Source organism: Pelodiscus sinensis, chromosome 5, assembly GCF_049634645.1.
Source record: "Pelodiscus sinensis isolate JC-2024 chromosome 5, ASM4963464v1, whole genome shotgun sequence".
Classification (NCBI taxonomy): Eukaryota; Metazoa; Chordata; order Testudines; family Trionychidae; genus Pelodiscus; species Pelodiscus sinensis.
The window spans coordinates 60,493,719-60,511,358 of NC_134715.1; the positions used below are offsets into that span (position 1 = coordinate 60,493,719).

Genomic DNA, 17,640 nt, shown 5'->3' on the forward strand with positions numbered 1-17,640 from the left:
GAACCTGAAGAGCTAGGGCCTGAGACCACAGGACATCTGGGCTACTGATACCTCCACATGACTGCAGTGTACTTAGGCTGGCCTCTTGTGGCAGGACCCAGTGAAGCTGGTTCTAGCAGGCTGTATGGCCTAGCAGGACCTTAGTGGCAGCTTATTGCAACCCCTTGGTTGGCTGGCACCAGTACTTAAGCCAGAAAGGCATGATAAGGAATTGCCCGAACAACATATAGACAGCTTGTCTGTCTTGCATCAGAACCTGCCCATGAGAGATACCAGATTCTGGCATCTGGTTGCCTACTGATGCCTAACTCTAGAGGGTTTTCCCTCTGGTCTGTCTTGGACCTGGACTGCCTGGTAACGTGACCCTGTCTGTCTCATGACACCTGAACCTTGGTTTTCCCTCAGTACCCAACTTGGCCTGCTTCCCATTCTGACTGATCTGACTACCCATGCGCTGTTGTGACCCTTTGTGTGGGTGGATATATTCTGCCACAAACACTTGAACAAATATAGTCATGTGTGCATAAATATCTGTGCCATTTTCATAATTTATTTATTTATTTATTTATTTATTTATTGCTGAATACCTTTTTTGGTTATATAAATATCTGCAAAAGACAACAAAAAGTGGTTGTCAATAGCCTTCAAGGTATTCCATGTTTTTAATCAAACAAATATTTGCAGATTCTTTTTAATATTAATTGTCCAACTTTAATGATCAAAATTTTATTCTTAATATTACACATACAGTTCAGATTTTGGCTTTCTTCTCTAAAATCAGATATGTGGTAATGAGTATTTAGTGTCCTGCATTTAAATATAACTTAACTAAAATGTCTTTGATGGACTTGAAATTTATTTTAACTTATGCGATTACTTGGAATGAAAAATATAAAGATTCTGGGTGGCTAATTAAATGGAGGGAAGACATTAAAAGCGCTGTTTTTAGCTTCTTATTTAATGTATTGAATATTTCTTGGGCTATGTAGAAGTGGCTGTGAGTTTAACTGTATCTGCTCCTATATTCTGTGGTTCACTAAGCCCTGGCCCCCACTAGGGAATTATTTTGAAATAACTCCCCTTATTTCAAAATAACAAGCCAAGTGACCATACTACCAAACCCGTTATTTTGAAATAAGGGATTGGTTATTTTGAAATAATAACTCCTGCTTTTCTCGAGGAATAATACTTTTTTCAAAATAGTTATTTTGAAGTAGCTGTAGTATGGATGCACCACTGCTGCTATTTTGAAATAACTACTCCCGAGAGTCATTCAAAGTAATTTCTCTTTAGTGCTTCCTGGGGCTCTAAGTTGAGGTAGTACATCCACATAAAGAGCGTGTCTAAGTGTAAGTCATTATTTCCAAATAATGGTGAGCTGGAAGACTTCTTACTCCAACTGCTGTAACCCTCATTTTACGAGGAGTAAGGGAAGTGGAAGGAAGAGTGTTCTTCCTTCAAGTTTCTGCTGTGTAGACAGCACCAAAAGCTGAATTAAACTCTTTCGACTTAATCTATGCGACCTTAGCAACATCAGTTGTGTAGTTTAATTCAACTTTTTCCCTGCAGTATAGAAGTATAGACATACATTAAGGGATTTTGTCTCAGACCAATTTCAAGGCTTCCCTATAGTGTGGACATGCTATTTTGAAATAACTATTTTGGTAGTTATTGTTTCAAAATAAGTTTAAAAAAAATAATTTCTTAGTGTAAACATGCTGTAAGAGCGTACACTTTAGCTTCTTGGATCCCATCTGTTGCCTTTTTTGGGGGAAGACCCATGTCTCTCTGGGTATGTCTACACTACAAAGTTAATTCGAACTAACGGACGTTAGTTTGAATTAACTTTGATAGGCGCTACACTAGCGCTCCACTAGTTCGAACTTAATTCGAACTAGCGGAGCGCTTAGTTCGAACTAGGTAAATCCCATTCCATGAGGACTAAGCCTAGTTCGAACTTACTAGTTCGAATTAAGGGGGTGTAGCCCCTTAATTCGAACTAGTGGGAGGCTAGCCCTCCCCAGCTTTCCCTGGTGGCTACTCTGGCCAACACCAGGAAAACTATACTGCCCCCCTCCCGGCTCCGGACCTCTTAAAGGGGCACGGGCTGGCTACGGTGCCCGTGCCAGGTGCAAGCCTGCCAGCACCCAGCCAGCAGACTCTCCATCTGGCACGGCTCGAGCCAGCCACCCGATGACCCCAGCCCTCCCCCTCTTCCCGGGACCAGGCTGGTGGCTCCTGGGAGCCTGCCCTGGTCCACAAGAGGCGGGCACCCGTCTGGTCCAGTGCAGACATCGTGGACCTCGTCCACGACCTCTGCACTAGGCACAAGAAAGTGGCCGTCTAGGGCAGGAGAGCTGCCAGCATGGCCACCCAGGAGCAGGTGTGCATGAAAATCAAGGTGGTCCAGTGAGACCCCCGACCCTGAGCCCTGAGCTTACAATGGCCGTACTGGGTCAGACCAAAGGTCCAGCTAGCCCAGTAGCCTGTCTGCCGACAGCGGCCAACACTAGGGACCCTGGAGGGGATGGACCAAAGACAGTGACCAAGCCATTTGTCTCATGCCATCCCTCTCCAATCTTCCACAAACTTTGGCCAGGGACACCATTCCTACCCCCTGGCTAATAGCACTCCATGGACCCAACCTTCATGACTTTCTCTAAGTTCCCTTTAAACTCTGTTCTAGTTCTAGCCTTCACAGCCTCCTGCAGCAAGGAGGTCCACAGGTTGACTCTTTGCTTTGTGAAGAACAACTTTCTGTTATTAGTTTGAAACGGGCTACCCATTCCTTTCCTTTGGTGTCCTCTAGTCCTTTTATTATGGGAACTAATGAAGAACTTTTCTGTATGCATCCTCTCCACACCACTCATACTTTTAGAGACCTCTATCATATCCCCCCTCAGTCTCCTCTTTTCTAAGCTGAAAAGTCCCAGACTCTTTAGCCTCTCTTCATATGGGACCTGTTCCAAACCCCTGATCATTGTAGTTGCCCTCCCCTCTCCCACCCTCTCTCTTCCCCTCTCCCACCTCCTTTTCCCAGTCTCCCCCAGTTTTGTTCAATAAAGAGAGAGTCTATTTTTGAACACACGTTTTCTTTATTTTGTACATCAGGAAGGGGGGCTAGGGAAGGGTAAGTGGAAGGAGGTGAGGGAGGAATGGGGTACAAGCCCCCGATGGGGAGGACTGGGCTGGCTCTGCTGGCTTCTGGCAGTGGAAGCTCTCCTGCAGCCCCCCAATTGCCCCCTCTCCCCAGATGGCAGCCTGCGGCAACTGCAGCCGGGTTGGTGGCCAAGTGCTGTGATGTGCCAAGTGTGGGTACTCTGGGCACTCCAAGCCAGGACTGCTTTGCAAGCAGGGAACCCCTGAGAACTGTCTGTCCGGGGTGGGGGTCAGGACCCTTTAAGCACAGCCCTCGGCTAGCCTGAGACAGCAGCTCCACGCTCTAAGTCCTCATCTGATGCCCTGCCGGCACTGCTTTCGGCCATCCTTAACTCTGTTCAGGGTCCACTCTGTGTGGACATGCTAATTCGAACTAGTTTTTAAGTCTAGCTGCACTAATTCAAATTAGCTTAGTTCGAATTAACTAATTCAAACTAAGTTAGTTTGAATTAGCGCTGTAGTGTAGACATACCCTCTCTTCCTGATGGTGGGGTATATAAAGCTGTATATTTCCCTGCCTGTAATGCAAGATACTTCACCAAACCTTGTATCTAAAACTGGCATCTACTCCAGAGGCTTGTTCCATTTTTGGGTACCGATACCCCTTACCAATAGTCAGAGATTAGTGATGTGTGTTTTCTATGAGTTTGTGAGGAACACGGCAGCCAGATGCACAGGGCTGATGTTAAGCATGTGTACTAATTTGGGGGCAAAGTATGTAGGATCTGCACTGTGCTTCATATTCCTGTTTTGCTACAATTGAGTACAGAATTTAGACTTTACAAATATTCTCTAGCACTTTTGTAAACCTCAAAAAAATTACAGATTTATTTAAGATGCTAAGAAATACTCCAGTAAGTAAATAAGGTCTATTTCTATGCCCATTGAAGTGAATGGGAATTGTGCCATTTCAAAATGTCAGAAGTAGCAGTATTTTAATAGTCATTTTACAATAATGGAAATGAAAAAAAAAAGATGAGGTGTTTATTCTTGCTTTCTTTGAATAACCCTCTCCCCAACTAGAACATAAAAATAAAAGTTGTGTGTCTTGATTGTATTTCTTCTCCCTCCATATAGGTAAGTAATAACTGAACACAAAAGAAAGCATCCAGCAGAGCTATTCGCTGCCATCTTCATTTTATCTTATCGGAACCTGCTAAAAAAAAAAGCAAAAAAATCCCCATCTCTAGAAAACAAAAGTAAAAATCAAGCAGAGACCACGAGGCCAAAATATCTTATGCCTACTGTGCCTCACCAGTTTATTTAACAACAAATGAAAAAGAAGACAGGCCCTTGATGGCTTCTAGCCAACAGCTACCTTTCTTTGGCTGTGTTCATTTAATTCTTTAGTCAGAAAAAATGTATGTCAAGTATAATAAAAAGTAAGTTAAAATATACAAATGTATAAGTGGTATTTCCCTGTGGTACAATTTACACTCATAGCTCTCTCTTTCTAACCCAAGCAGTTGATGACAGCTAAATGGGGGAGTGGGACATAGATAAGTGATTATCTGCCATTTTATATCTGCCAAACAATCTTTCCCCCATATAATTCTGAAGGAAGAAATGCTCTGAAGCATTTTGTAATAATTTAAATAATAGACGTATCTTTATTAGTTTCTGTTAATGGTAATAAAAATATCCAGATGTTCATTTAAATTTCAATTAATAATGAAAAATGGCACTGCATGCTCAATTTTAAATATTTGTTTGCCATTTATTATTTTATTATTTGAAATGCAGTTGCATCCATTCAGGGCTCTGTTGTGCTAGGTGTTATACAAACCCTAAGGCTGCTGTACACAAGTGGGCTTTATAAGGACCTGAGCTCAAGCCCCTTAGAGGGAAAGGGAGTCTTTCCACTGACTGAAATGACTTTGGATCAGGCCCTATGTTGTTGTGTTATTTATTTTAAGTTATTTGCTGGGGCTGTATTCTGAGAAGCACTAGCAATGTTTACAGATCGCTATGAAGCTGGTATTCTACAAGTGCACAGACTGTTGTAGTAGCTGCAGCTATTCAATACTGTCTCAACTACTTTTTACAAAATTCTCCAAACAAACCCTATAAACACATTCTTCATCTCAGCTTACCTCCAGGCTCTTTAGAAACGGTATAAATGAACTGATACTTTCATGAGTCAGAAAGTCAAATAAGAACACTAACACTGCATTTCAGACTGCAGCACTCTCAACTGGGAGTGAGTTCTGCAACTATGAAACCTGATCGTTAAAAGCCTTGAAGACATAAAGTACAGTATGTTTTAAAATGGAAGGTAGAAAGCCCAAGAACACCAATATCAGCAAATCCCATGAAACAAGGTGTTAGAATGCCTTTCAATAGCAGTTCTTTATGAAGTGCCAAGCCATGTTATATTGTACATATAAAAAGTGTAATCTTTTACCCAATGTGTTGATTACCAGGCAGTGAATGCAGGAATGAAATCATATGCTCTGAAAATTCTTAGTGATAAGTATATTACTGTGTATAAATCTAAAAATAGTAAAAAGAAGATTTAACTGCTAAATTCATAGATGAAGGCTGCAGCAGTATTTTGTCTTCGATATGTCAAACTATGTCAGAAATTATATAGGATAGAATCTGAAAAAGGGATGAATCTGAAATCAGTTGGGCATAAATACAAGCAAGTGCCCATGTTGGGATCCTGCTTTTCAGAGAGCCTGAAAGCTCTCGTCTCACAGTTCATCTTCATTGTCCCTGACAGAAATTATGGGGGAAAGGTAATTCTCCATTCAGCAGCCTCTTTAGTCGCTTGGGGCCCTGTGGGCTTTGCATGGGGCTCTGCAAAGTATAAACTCACCCTTTATTATGAAAGCAACTGATTCCTGCTAGTGAAGGTTCATAACCAGTATAACTCTGTCTTCTTCTAGAAGCATACTAGGTTGTGGGCCCTTCTTATTGTCAGCTCCCTTTTTGGGGGGGGGAGGGTGGGAGGGAAGGGACGTTAAGGATGAAAGCTTGATCTTAAGGTGGAAACAAATACTGTCTTTAGAATCAAAAACATTTTTAATTGTTTGAATTAGAGGAAATTCATAACTAGTTGATGTATTATCCAGTCCAGAAAACATTGCCACATAATGGTTACATTGTCATAACCAGTGTGAGTTCTCCCATTGACCATGACAATAAGGCCAATGCCCCAAGTAGGCATGTGCTTAATGCTATACACTGTAAATATTACCATGCAACTGAAATTACTCTGCACTACTGAAGGCTGAGTTGAAATCAGTTGGACTACTCATATGGCTACGTCTACACTGCAGGCTTCTTGTGCAAGAACTGTTTTGTGGAAGAGTTCTTGTGCAAAAGGTCTTCCACAAGAGCGTGTCCACACTGCCATGTGCTTTTGCGCAAGAGCGTCCGTGGCAGTGTGGATGCTCTCTTGTGCAAGAAAGCTCTGATGGCCATTTTAGCCATAGGGGTTTCTTGCACAAGAAATTCATGTTACCTGTCTACACTGCTTTCTTGTGGAAGAGCTCTTGTGCAAGAGGGCTTATTCCTCATGGGGAGAGGAATAACTCTTCCGGAAGAAGTCCTGTTTTCCGATGCTGTACTGTAAATTTACTTGAGCAAGAACAAGCATGAAGTGTAGACGCTCTGCAAGTTTTTGTTCTTGTGAAAAAAGCCTGCAGTGTAGATGTAGTCAAGGGTGCAATGTCTTTGGACAATTTCGCCAATGCTGGAAAAAACATATATTTATTTAGCTCTGTCTTTCAGCTAAATTTGTAGGTGGTCAGCAAACAAAAATTCCATTTTGTTATATTGGGAGTTAAGTCAAAATTTAGTAATTTTGAAATAATTTCCTAGTGTAGACATGGCCACAGAATTTGTAAAGTTTACTCCTGTTGACCATAACTTAATATCCTTAGCAATCATAAATAACATTCTTTAGCTTTTTAATAATTTATACTGCGCAGCCATTTATAAAATGTTAACCATTAAATCAGGGGCCAACCCGTGGCTCTTGAGCTGCATGTGGCTCTTTGCTCCAAAAAATGCAGCTCTTGCTAGTTCTGAGCCATGTGCCTGGACTGCTCATGGCCGGCCGCTCTGCACATGCCCCAGTGCCTGGAGGGAGAAGTGCATAGTGGTGGCAGCCGCTCCAGTGAGACCCAGAGTGCGGGGGGTGGGGAGTAGAGTGGGGGTGCCTGGCTCTGGTGAAGAGGAAGGGGATTGGGTTAGAGCAGGTGGGCTGAAGCACCTTGAACTCAAAGTCTTCATGGATGCAGAATAAGGCAGCCAACCCAGATGTCGTATTTAAATTGGTTTTTGTCCAAAATGTCCTGTGATGCTATTTTTATCACTACGTTTTGTGAACCCTATCTATCTATCTATCTATCTATCTATCTATCTATCTATCTATCTATCTATCTATCTATCTATCTATCTATCTATCTATCTTAATTAATTAATTAACTAGCTAATTAATTAATTACGTGGGTCTTTGCACTCTATCCACAGCTATTTTGGCTCTGGTTGGCCATCCCTGCATTAAATAACTAACAGTGAGTTTAAAAGTATATCTTTGAAATGTGAGTCATAGTAAACTGAAATAACAATGGGGAGAGCAAATGTTTTATTCAGACCAGAGCAAGAGATTATACTGGTCTTGACCTTACAAACTATATATTTTAACCTTGTGTTTTGGTACAGGATCCTTTAATAAATAAAGACAATTAACTAACTTCAGCCAGCATGTAAGTGAGCAAAATTCTCATTCAAACTATCATTGAGTTGCACCTGCTTCCACCTGGACTTAGTTGGATCCTTCATCAAAAGAAATATGTGTGTGGGGGAAGAGATATGTTTCCGGTAAGAGTCTTAATTATGGATTTCTCATATTTTTTGTGTTTGAATTTTATACAAAATTTTTCATACATGATTTTCTCCTACTTGAATGGTATTTATTTTAAAAACATCCTGAGCCATCCAATTTGTTAACTTCACTAAGACAGCATAAAATAAAAAGGGAGCATTTTCCAAAAAATAAATAAATAATTCACAGTATCATCTGCTTAGAAATAATAACCTACATCATAAGAGCAAGGGGCCATATAAAAAGCTCTTGAGAGCTCTGTAATTGACAGGAACAGTATCAGAAGCACACTTATCTGAGGTGACAAACTGGTACTGCTGAGATAAAGGAAAGAATTAGACTGTGGCAAAGCAACTTCTGAAAATCTGCACTCTGAGAGAGCTACTGTAATCATACTAGAAACAAACCTCTGAACAATTAAGAAGAATTCCAATTGTAAGTGTGGCAAAATCAGTTGATAATTGCATAGCTCCTTCAAAGCTGGTGGTTCTTTAATTTGTTCTATTACTTGATTGAATTTTAATGATATTATCTGAAAGAATATTTCATAACACTCAAAGAAATAATCATAGAATACTTAGACTGGAAGGGATCTCAAGAGGACATCAAGTTCAGTCCCTTGCACTCAGGGCAGGACCAAGCATCATCTAGATCATCCCTGACAGATGTTTAATAAATTGTTAGATATTGCTTGAGAGATGTGCACAAATTGGAGAGAGTGTAAAGAAAGAACTACAATAGGTTTTTAAAAAGCTGATCTACGAAGAAAGATTTAAGAACCCAGCACAAATTTAACCTTGAGAAAAAGACAACTGAGGGGGGACCTAATGGACTTAGAATATGCTAAGGGCTGTTCTAAAGATGATGATCATTGTTCACCACATCACGGGAAATAGGATAAGAAGTAATAGACTTAGTATGTAGCAAGAGAGATTTAGATAAGAGATTAGGGACAACTTCTAACTATTAAGATAGCTATCCAAGGAGGCTCTCCATCATTAGAAGCTTTTCTGAAAAGTGGGGACATAACACTGTCAGGCAATGTTCCCTTTAATCCTTTCCATCCATGTGCAGAATAATTTAATGTACACTAAGGTATGTGCGAATGTGCACTCCCAGTAGAAACAAACAAACAAACAAAAACCTAGCTGTGGGCTCTCTGCTAATTAGCTGGGTGGCATTTGAATCTCTCCTGAATGTTTACACAAATGCACAGCTTACAGGAAACACTGCTGTGAAGGATGGTCTAGGAATACTTAGGTCCTGCCTCAGCATGAGGAAGATGGACAAGATGACCTCTTATGCCCTACATTCTTTTTGATAATTTTCTTAATTGTATAAAATTTCATATTTTTAAGATGGAGAACAATGCTTTCTTTTTGAATTGTCATTTTTTTCAGCATTTGACCTATTAAAATTAAAAATCCCTACAAGAACAGCTTCTCACTTGTGGCAGAAACTTCCAAAGTTGCCTTTGTGTAAGCTATACATAGAGGAATTCATTTTCACGTATTCAAAGTCTTTGATGAGATCTGAGTCATCTAGAATTAGATCAAAACAATGGCATTTAATACCAGTTATTTGCAGCCCTAACTATATTATTGCTGTAGTTTTCATAACAAACTGCTCATTTTTTGTCTGTATTATTCAAGCTCTGTTGAGGGAATATTCATTAAAAGCGAAAAGTGGACAAGAACTTTAATGAGCTCTCTTTATTGTTTTCTAAGCTCTCCAAGTCAGTCAGCTGTGAAACATATGTAGGGCTAAATTTCAACCTATTTAGCACAAAATTTGACCGGTATACCCATGGTAACAGGGCCAGTTCTGTAGCTACAGTAAAATAGCTCCATTGCTGAGGACATGGCCTGACATTTTTGCTTGCAAGACAACGAGGGCACTATGGGGCATGATTTTAAAAATATATACTTTCAGTGTAAGCTAGCAAAGAGAGCATGTAGGTGTAATTAGTTATTTAGCAGCCAACATTTTGTGCCTTCAAATGCAATGGCAAATCCTATGCCAGGGGAGCAGCCCGTATATCAGCTGATCTATAGTAATTCATTAATGCAGCCTCATATTTTTGACCAATCCCGGGAAAGGAGCGATGTAGAGTGCATTAACATTTGTAGGCTATGCATTCATTTCCTTAATTTGCTGGAGAAAAAGTGTTTCTAAAGTGTGGTTTTGACACACAATTCTGAATTTCTGAGAGAAGTTATAAAGGGATCTGCCAAGCACCAATGGTGAAACCTCTAATCATTAAAGTGATAACTACCCTCCAATACCTGTCTACAAGTGTCTGTCAAAGAATTACTGGGGAGAGCACAGATAAATTAATGCATTCTGTTAGTTTTATTTATAATAGACAAAAGTATTTGGAAGTTTTAATCATTACAGCAATATCACCATGAGCAGCAAGCAGTGAGACAGTTTGATGACATAACTAACTTACCAGTCCTGAGAATTGTTTGATGAAATGAACACTAATTCCTATTCCTAGACATAGTCATCACACATGGTTATCCTGTTGGGAATCAATGTATAGACCATTGTTGATGCAAAATACCTTGCCACATATATAAGAGCTGAAAACTCAGGCACCTGTTTCAAATCTTACATTCTCAGGTCTGGCCTTATAGGAAAATTTGACCCTGAGGAGAGGTATTGTGGCTGACTAATGGCTAACCAGTGGTTGTCATTTACAAGCTTATTAATAAGTTTATAATCTGTGATACTGTTGAAGACTCTGTTTCACAATAAATATACTATTTTTTTGTTGGAGAGCGTGTTTAACCTTTTAACATCTCATTAAAGCGGACTCCTTTTCTAAATCATCAGTGTCTGTCAGACTAGTATGATGGTGCTAAGGATTTTGCCATCATAGACATCATAGGATAATTCCTGTGGCACATTTCAACACCAACACAAAAGATCTGTGAGATAGTTCCAGTATAGTGCAAATAAGGTAGCCAGCAGTACCTTTGAAAGCTGGAGCTACCCATAATGTTCAATTTAGTGGGTCTTAAATAAATCTGTTTAATCAAATGCCAGAAGATTGATCTTTGGCACAAGTATAGAAGTGGTCTCGGAGACTGTTCATTTCTGTTGGGGAGGTATTGGAGGAAAGGAAGGAAAAATGTCATGTCTATATTAGGTTTTAGTTATTTGCAGATATTATGCTTGGACTAAAAGTAATATTCAGTGTTTTGTACCAGATGTTTATGTCAATGTAGCCGAATTTTTGTACCGTTATTGTCTTGCATTTAGCACATATCCTTTAGTGAATATAGTACAAGAGAACATACCGAGAGCTTTTTTGAAAATATTTTAACACTGTGAAATTAAAAACAATCACATTATTAATTTGAAGGCTAAAATAAAGCGTGGTAAATACCAAATTTTGTAGCTTTTAATCTACTAATTCAGATAAATCCCAAATTAATTTAAATTTAGAAATGCCTCTCCATCTGTAGTGAAAGCATGGTCTCAATTATATACTGAATTAAATAAGAGATAAGAAGATTTTTGAGAGCTTGAAATTTATGGTTTCATTAGGCTGAAAAATTAAACCTAAAAATGTGTAAAACCCCACATTAATCATTTCGTTTCAGAACATAAATGTAAATGGATTGGAACACAGCTTCATTTCAGATTGTAAGTAATAATTGCCTAGCAACACTGTAGGAACTTCATTAGATGCCATGCTTAATAAAAAGTGGGGAGCACCAGGGACCTGCACAACAAGAGGATTATGATATTTAATCAGCCCAAAGTTGTAGTCATAAAGCTTCATTAGGTAACACTTTCAAAACCTGAAATCAGGGGGGATGATCTGAAACAGGAGTAAGTGAACTATTCACAAATAGCAAGTCAAGTTATGCAATTAATCTCACCCTTTTTTCTGTTCATGACCAGCTTTATCTATCTATCTATCTATCTATCTATCTATCTATCTATCTATCTATCTATCTATCTATCTATCTATCTATCTATCTATCTATCTATCTATCTATCTATCTATCTATTTGTTGCTAGAAACTATTTACCAGGGTGGGTAGAAATCTCTTTCAGCTAATCAATAGCTTACATACTACTCACTGAAACAATTGTTTCATACATTTGCTATTCAAAATATGGGATTTATGGAGCGTTATAGTTATCAAGTGTAGACATACCCTAAGGGAATATTTTTAATTCACTATACCTGGTGTTGAAAAGTTGCATGCTGATATATTTAATACCAAACATAAATTGCAGACTTTTTAGTAATATGCTGGTTCCTCTCTGTATTTATCTATATATTTTAGAAATGTACACCTCTCTGTCCATCTGTTCAGCATGTTTGTTCAAGAACTCCTTCTAAATGGTAAGAGCTAGGTATGCAGCTTCCTCTTATTGGGACCAGGTGGGGAATGGAGGAGTGGGGGAGACAGCCCTGCTGGATCACTGTTTTCCCCTCCTAACTTCTGCTTCTAACCCTCTGTCTTTTGCTATACTTTTCCCAGGAATGTTCTTCACCTCTCTGTATTTGAGTCGAGTTTTCATTTCTGGTGTCTGGCATTGTCAGAAGCTGGAAACAGGAAATGCAGGGAACACCCTGATCAGTCCTCCACTCCCCATCCGACCATGGAGCATGTTGCTTTGAAAGGATGGCACATCTACTGTCTAATATGTGTATAGAATTGTGATACGATGGAGCATACGCAGAACAGATGGAATCTTCAGAAAATTTAGCTGCCAAACTCTAACTCATCTCTACTGAGCATGTTTAAATTGAGATTTGGGTAGAGTTTCGCATGGGTAATTAAAAATGTCCATCCCCAACACTAGGGCAACCTCTTACCAGATTTCAAGTCTCTGATCCAAAGTACAGACATGTCAGTTAATATTTTTAACTTATAATCATACAGCCTCTTGCATGAATACAGATGCAAAGTAGCTGGTAGAATGATGGAGTGGTTGTGTAACTGTCTTATTTTGCTCACACACCTCCCATTCTGTAGTGTATTTGGATAACTCCTGTTTCAGAAGAAATCAATCCTCTCTTCCTACCAGCACTGAAAAGACCTGGAGCTGAGGGAAAGGGGAAGAATCTAAAAATATTAACAGAGGTTTGGTGTAATTGTATATGCTTCATCTGTTAGAAAAAACAGCTATTACACAGACAGAAAACTGAAGTACACTGATATGAGAATCTCTTGGAAGAATCTTGCGGTAGTACATAACACAGCACTTCATACTGAAGAGGAAAATAAGTATTAAGAATGGCTTTGGCATAATTCCACACAGTCTTTCTGGGAAATGAACACATTAAGAAATTTTAAGAGCACTAAACTACTATATGGTGTTCAGACATCCTGGAAGACTGCATGCTGCAAAAATCAGCACACAGCCTTGGAAAGAGAAAGAATCACAGTTCATTGAAATCTCCCTTTTCAACTTTACACTACATCCCAAAACTCCAACCTCAGTTACTGATCATTTTTTATTTTGGTTGTTTACAGCAAACAGCCATTATGCATACAGAAAAAACAGTTAATGGGGTTGGTCCTGAATGCAATTACTGCCATGAACATTGTCATTGAGTTCAATGGGACTATGTGTGAAAGTAACCTTATGCTTGGAGATAAATGTGTCTGAGTAAGCCCCAAAGGAACCTGACCACTCTAAGAATTTTTGCTGCCTTAAAAACTACAGCTTCTAATATTCCAGAGACAAATCTAGTCATTAACCTTTAATTATAACTCTAGACAGAAACACACAAATAATACACAGCTTACAATAATATTGTATGTAACATTGAATGCAATATTAATAGCAGAACAGCTCCAGTGGTGTGGGAACAATTTTTGGCACCCCTGCTTACTTCTGTCAAACCCCTTACCACTCCTTAGAGCTGGGGCTAGCAGCTGGGACCTCACCTGGGGGGCCAGCAGCCAAGATTCTGGGCTTAGCTGCTGGGTGGGACTCTCCATACAGGACTTTGCGGTGGGGCCAGCAGCTGAGCAGGACCCATGGCAGGTGACTGAGACCTTACACATGGAGATGGCAACCAAGCAGGACCGAGGACTAGAAGAAGAGTCCTCACACAGGAAACAGTGGGGGCGGCTAGAACTCTTGGCAGCGGGGACATTTGGCTGGGATGTCAAAAACCTGTGGGTGCTTGTGACGAGGCGACCTCGCCCATCACATTCTCCGTGGCCGGACAGGTGCTGTTCGGCCTCCGTGCTGGGGAGGCTCATCCATGTGCGGCTTGCTCCCACACCGCTCAACCGTCGCCCCGGGCTGACATCATGGTAGGAGACATCAGGGATGGCCCAGGGTGGGCAGAGGGAGCGGGGGGAGGCCCCGCCCCCAAGGGAAGATGGGGTGGCACGGTGTCCCGGACCGGGGACGTCAGGGAACGACATCAGCGTTGGGCGGGGCTGGGATGATCCACTGGCATGACCCCTGCCGATGATAGGGAGAATGGGGAGGGCGCAGCGTTTTAAAATGCTGTCACCCGGACCAGGAGGGGGGGGTCCGGGCTACAGAGGAAGAGGCCGTCCGTGGCCAGAAACTGATGTCCCCCTCCAGCAACTCTGTCTACAAAAGGGAAGGTGAGCTCCGAGGTAGGGGGCTTCCAAGGAGAAGGGAAGTAGCCCAGGGCGGAACACCCCACCAGCCAGACCGGATCCCCATAGATCCGAGTCCTTAGGACCCTGGGATGGGGCCCGTGAGTGAGGGCGCGCCCGGGTCCCCTCTTCCCCCTCCTCGTGTCCCCCGCCGCAGCGAAGAGTGTATTGCGGCAGTAACGAGAACAGAGAGAAGAACGACGGCAATGGTACTGGACTGGAGCAGTGACAGTAGAGCCCGACGCATAAACGGATCCCCACTGAGGGATTGACGGAAGGGGGGCACGGGATGGGCCACAGTGCTGCAGCAGCCACTGGACTCTTACTTCCTGCACCTGTGAACAAATCAAATATCTAAACACTGCTGTGGACTTACACAGATCAAATATCTAACTACTGCACATGGACGTACATTCTATTTCTTAATGGTTATAGAATTTGAATCAAACCTCTGCTATTAACACTCTCTGGAAATAGTTTATAGTCCCATGAATATTTCAGAAATGGCTATTCCTCTCATAGCTTAAATTTGTTCACAATTATTCTGAAAATATATTAGCAGTAAACAGGATCAGCTCATAAGCACTTTGTAAACAAAATGCTAAATTCACAGAATAATGTATTCCCAATTAGCTCTAGCTGACTAATTATATATAGGCAATGGCTGAACTTTATGTTCTTTACAATGAAAATTTCTGATTTTTTTTAATACACAGTTCCTGGATATGGTCACCAGCTGTCTTCAGCCTCACCCACACACACATCAAAATTTGATAGCTAGAGTGAATGGCACATTATAGATTTTAGACATGAGATGAAATTAAAAAAGAACTTTCATCCGTATTACAATAACAACTCTGCTGCAACAGTATCCTAGGAGGCACTTTATGGGAGGAAAGATGGAATGTCTGAGACCATTGTTAAAAACAAAGTGACAGCAGTGTGGAAGAGATATGGCATGTAAAAAGACTCCCAAATTAAACCTTTTAGGACAATTTGGTGCTGAGCTATGCACATGATTCTAAAAACCAGATACATTTATCAGAGTGATGCTACTGATTTCACTGAAGTAACTTTTGATTTGCACTAAAATATATATGAATTGAATATTCCATGTATTCTGAATGAAGTGAATGGGATTGTGTGACATGTAATTTAATGCAGAATTATCAAAGAACACGAAAACTGGAAAGGACCTCGAGAGGTCATCAAGTTCAGTCCCCTGCCCTCACAGCGGGATCAAGCATCATTATGCCATTTTTGGAAGCACCAAACTTGGTCTGAAGGTATTTTATCTGTGCATGGGACTTATTTTAAGAAGCATTTTATAGGTCTACAAACATTCAGTTAAATTTATACCTGGTGTAACTCTGACATCTCTGGAATTACATCAGAAACAAGTTTTGCCCATTATTCTTAAATGAATTAGTTGTGGGTATGAAATTCCATTTAATTTAGCTACTGAATTTTAACAATTGTGGCAGGAATTTAAGTAGTTCCATAGGTGAAAGTGTTTAAGATTGTGTCTATAAACTTTTTGAACATTTGTAAATGTAAATATTGAGCAGTTTTTCATTTTGCTTGCTTTTATTTATTATTTCAATGTGTTACTAAAATATAATGCTTAAATAAATAATATTTTAAACATATATTAATAGACAACAAGCTGGGTATAATATTTTAATTTGTAGAAGGAAGTTAAATTAAAAATAGACATCTGTTGTGAAAAACACAAGCAAAACCTGTAGATTTAATAGAGGCAGTATAGCATAATTTATAGTGAGGGAATGTAATTTCCTGAAATTAATCAGCCCTGAATTAAACCAGCACTGAAAGTACATTAGTCAAAATTTCCAACTTGCTTTGTATGTGCTGCAAAATATCTTTGAAACGGTAACCATGGATACGATTTGTAGCTTCCTGGGGGAAAAAAGAATGCAAAAGTAAAGACACTGTAAAACCCAAGTACCTACTTCCAATCAGTACCATTAATGCTTCCCCTGCAGTAACTTGTCAAAGCCCCTCACAGCCCCAGTTTCTATAATGGTCCTGTTGTGATATCAGTATCTGACATCTTAAGTTGTCATTGAAAGGCAGTATTTTCAGGAAAAGCTTTGTAGTACAAGTCAATAAGAAGGTCTCATGAGGCAATGAAACTTCAGGGGGTAGCTGAGATAGTCTGTTAGGGTATGTCTACACTAGCCCCCTAGTTTGAACTAGGGAGGCTAATGTAGGCATTTGAAGTTGCAAATGAAGCCTGGGATTTAAATATCCCGTGCTTGATTTGCATCTTCCCAGCCAGACGTCATTTTTGAAATTTACAAGTCCGGACTAACTGCCCGCGTCTACACACGGCAGGGACCCAGTATTTCAAAATAAAGCCCTAAATTGGACTACCTGTTATTCCTCCTGCAAGGAGGTTTAGGGACTTTAATTTGAAATACCGGGTCCCTGCCATGTGTAGACGCGGGCAGTTAGTCCGGACTTGTAAATTTCAAAAATGACGTCTGGCTGGGAAGATGCAAATCAAGCACGGGATATTTAAATCCCGGGCTTGATTTGCAACTTTGAATACTTCCATTAGCCTCCCTAGTTTGAACTAGGGGACTAGTATAGACATACCCTTACAGAAAAAAAAACCAAATGGTCTGGTAGCACTTTATAGACTAACAAAACATGTAGATGGTATCATGAGCTTTCGTGGGCATAGCCCACTAACATGTTTTGTTAGTCTATAAAGTGCTACCAGACCATTTATTGTTTTTTTTTCATGAGGCAATGTTATTCCAGGGATGATCACTAGAGAGTATATATGTGGGCATATCTATGGGATAAGGTATATGATCCTCAATAACAAAAAGGCAGGATTTCACTCCTGTTCATAGTAGAAAGAGGTAGCAAACCAAGTATCATCATATAGCATGACCAACAGTTACAAGAAAATGAAGTAGCATGTTATACTGTCCTAGGATCAGCCCGGGACAATTTTGAGAGTTACCATCTCTCTCCTAGTCTATTGCTCTGCAGCAG

General features: G+C 40.3%; 1 long non-coding RNA gene across 1 annotated transcript in view; it reads left to right on the plus strand.

Moving 5' to 3' along the window:
- LOC106731935 (uncharacterized) overlaps positions 1-16,328 on the plus strand; it is a 29,119-nt gene extending 12,791 nt beyond the window's left edge. Inside the window, exons 3-7 of the long non-coding RNA XR_012904198.1 lie at positions 4,237-4,541; positions 7,834-7,992; positions 11,608-11,650; positions 12,304-12,362; positions 15,775-16,328. This is a non-coding gene — a long non-coding RNA (uncharacterized LOC106731935). The remainder of the gene's footprint in view (positions 1-4,236; positions 4,542-7,833; positions 7,993-11,607; positions 11,651-12,303; positions 12,363-15,774) is intronic.
- The last annotated feature ends 1,312 nt before the right edge of the window (positions 16,329-17,640 follow it).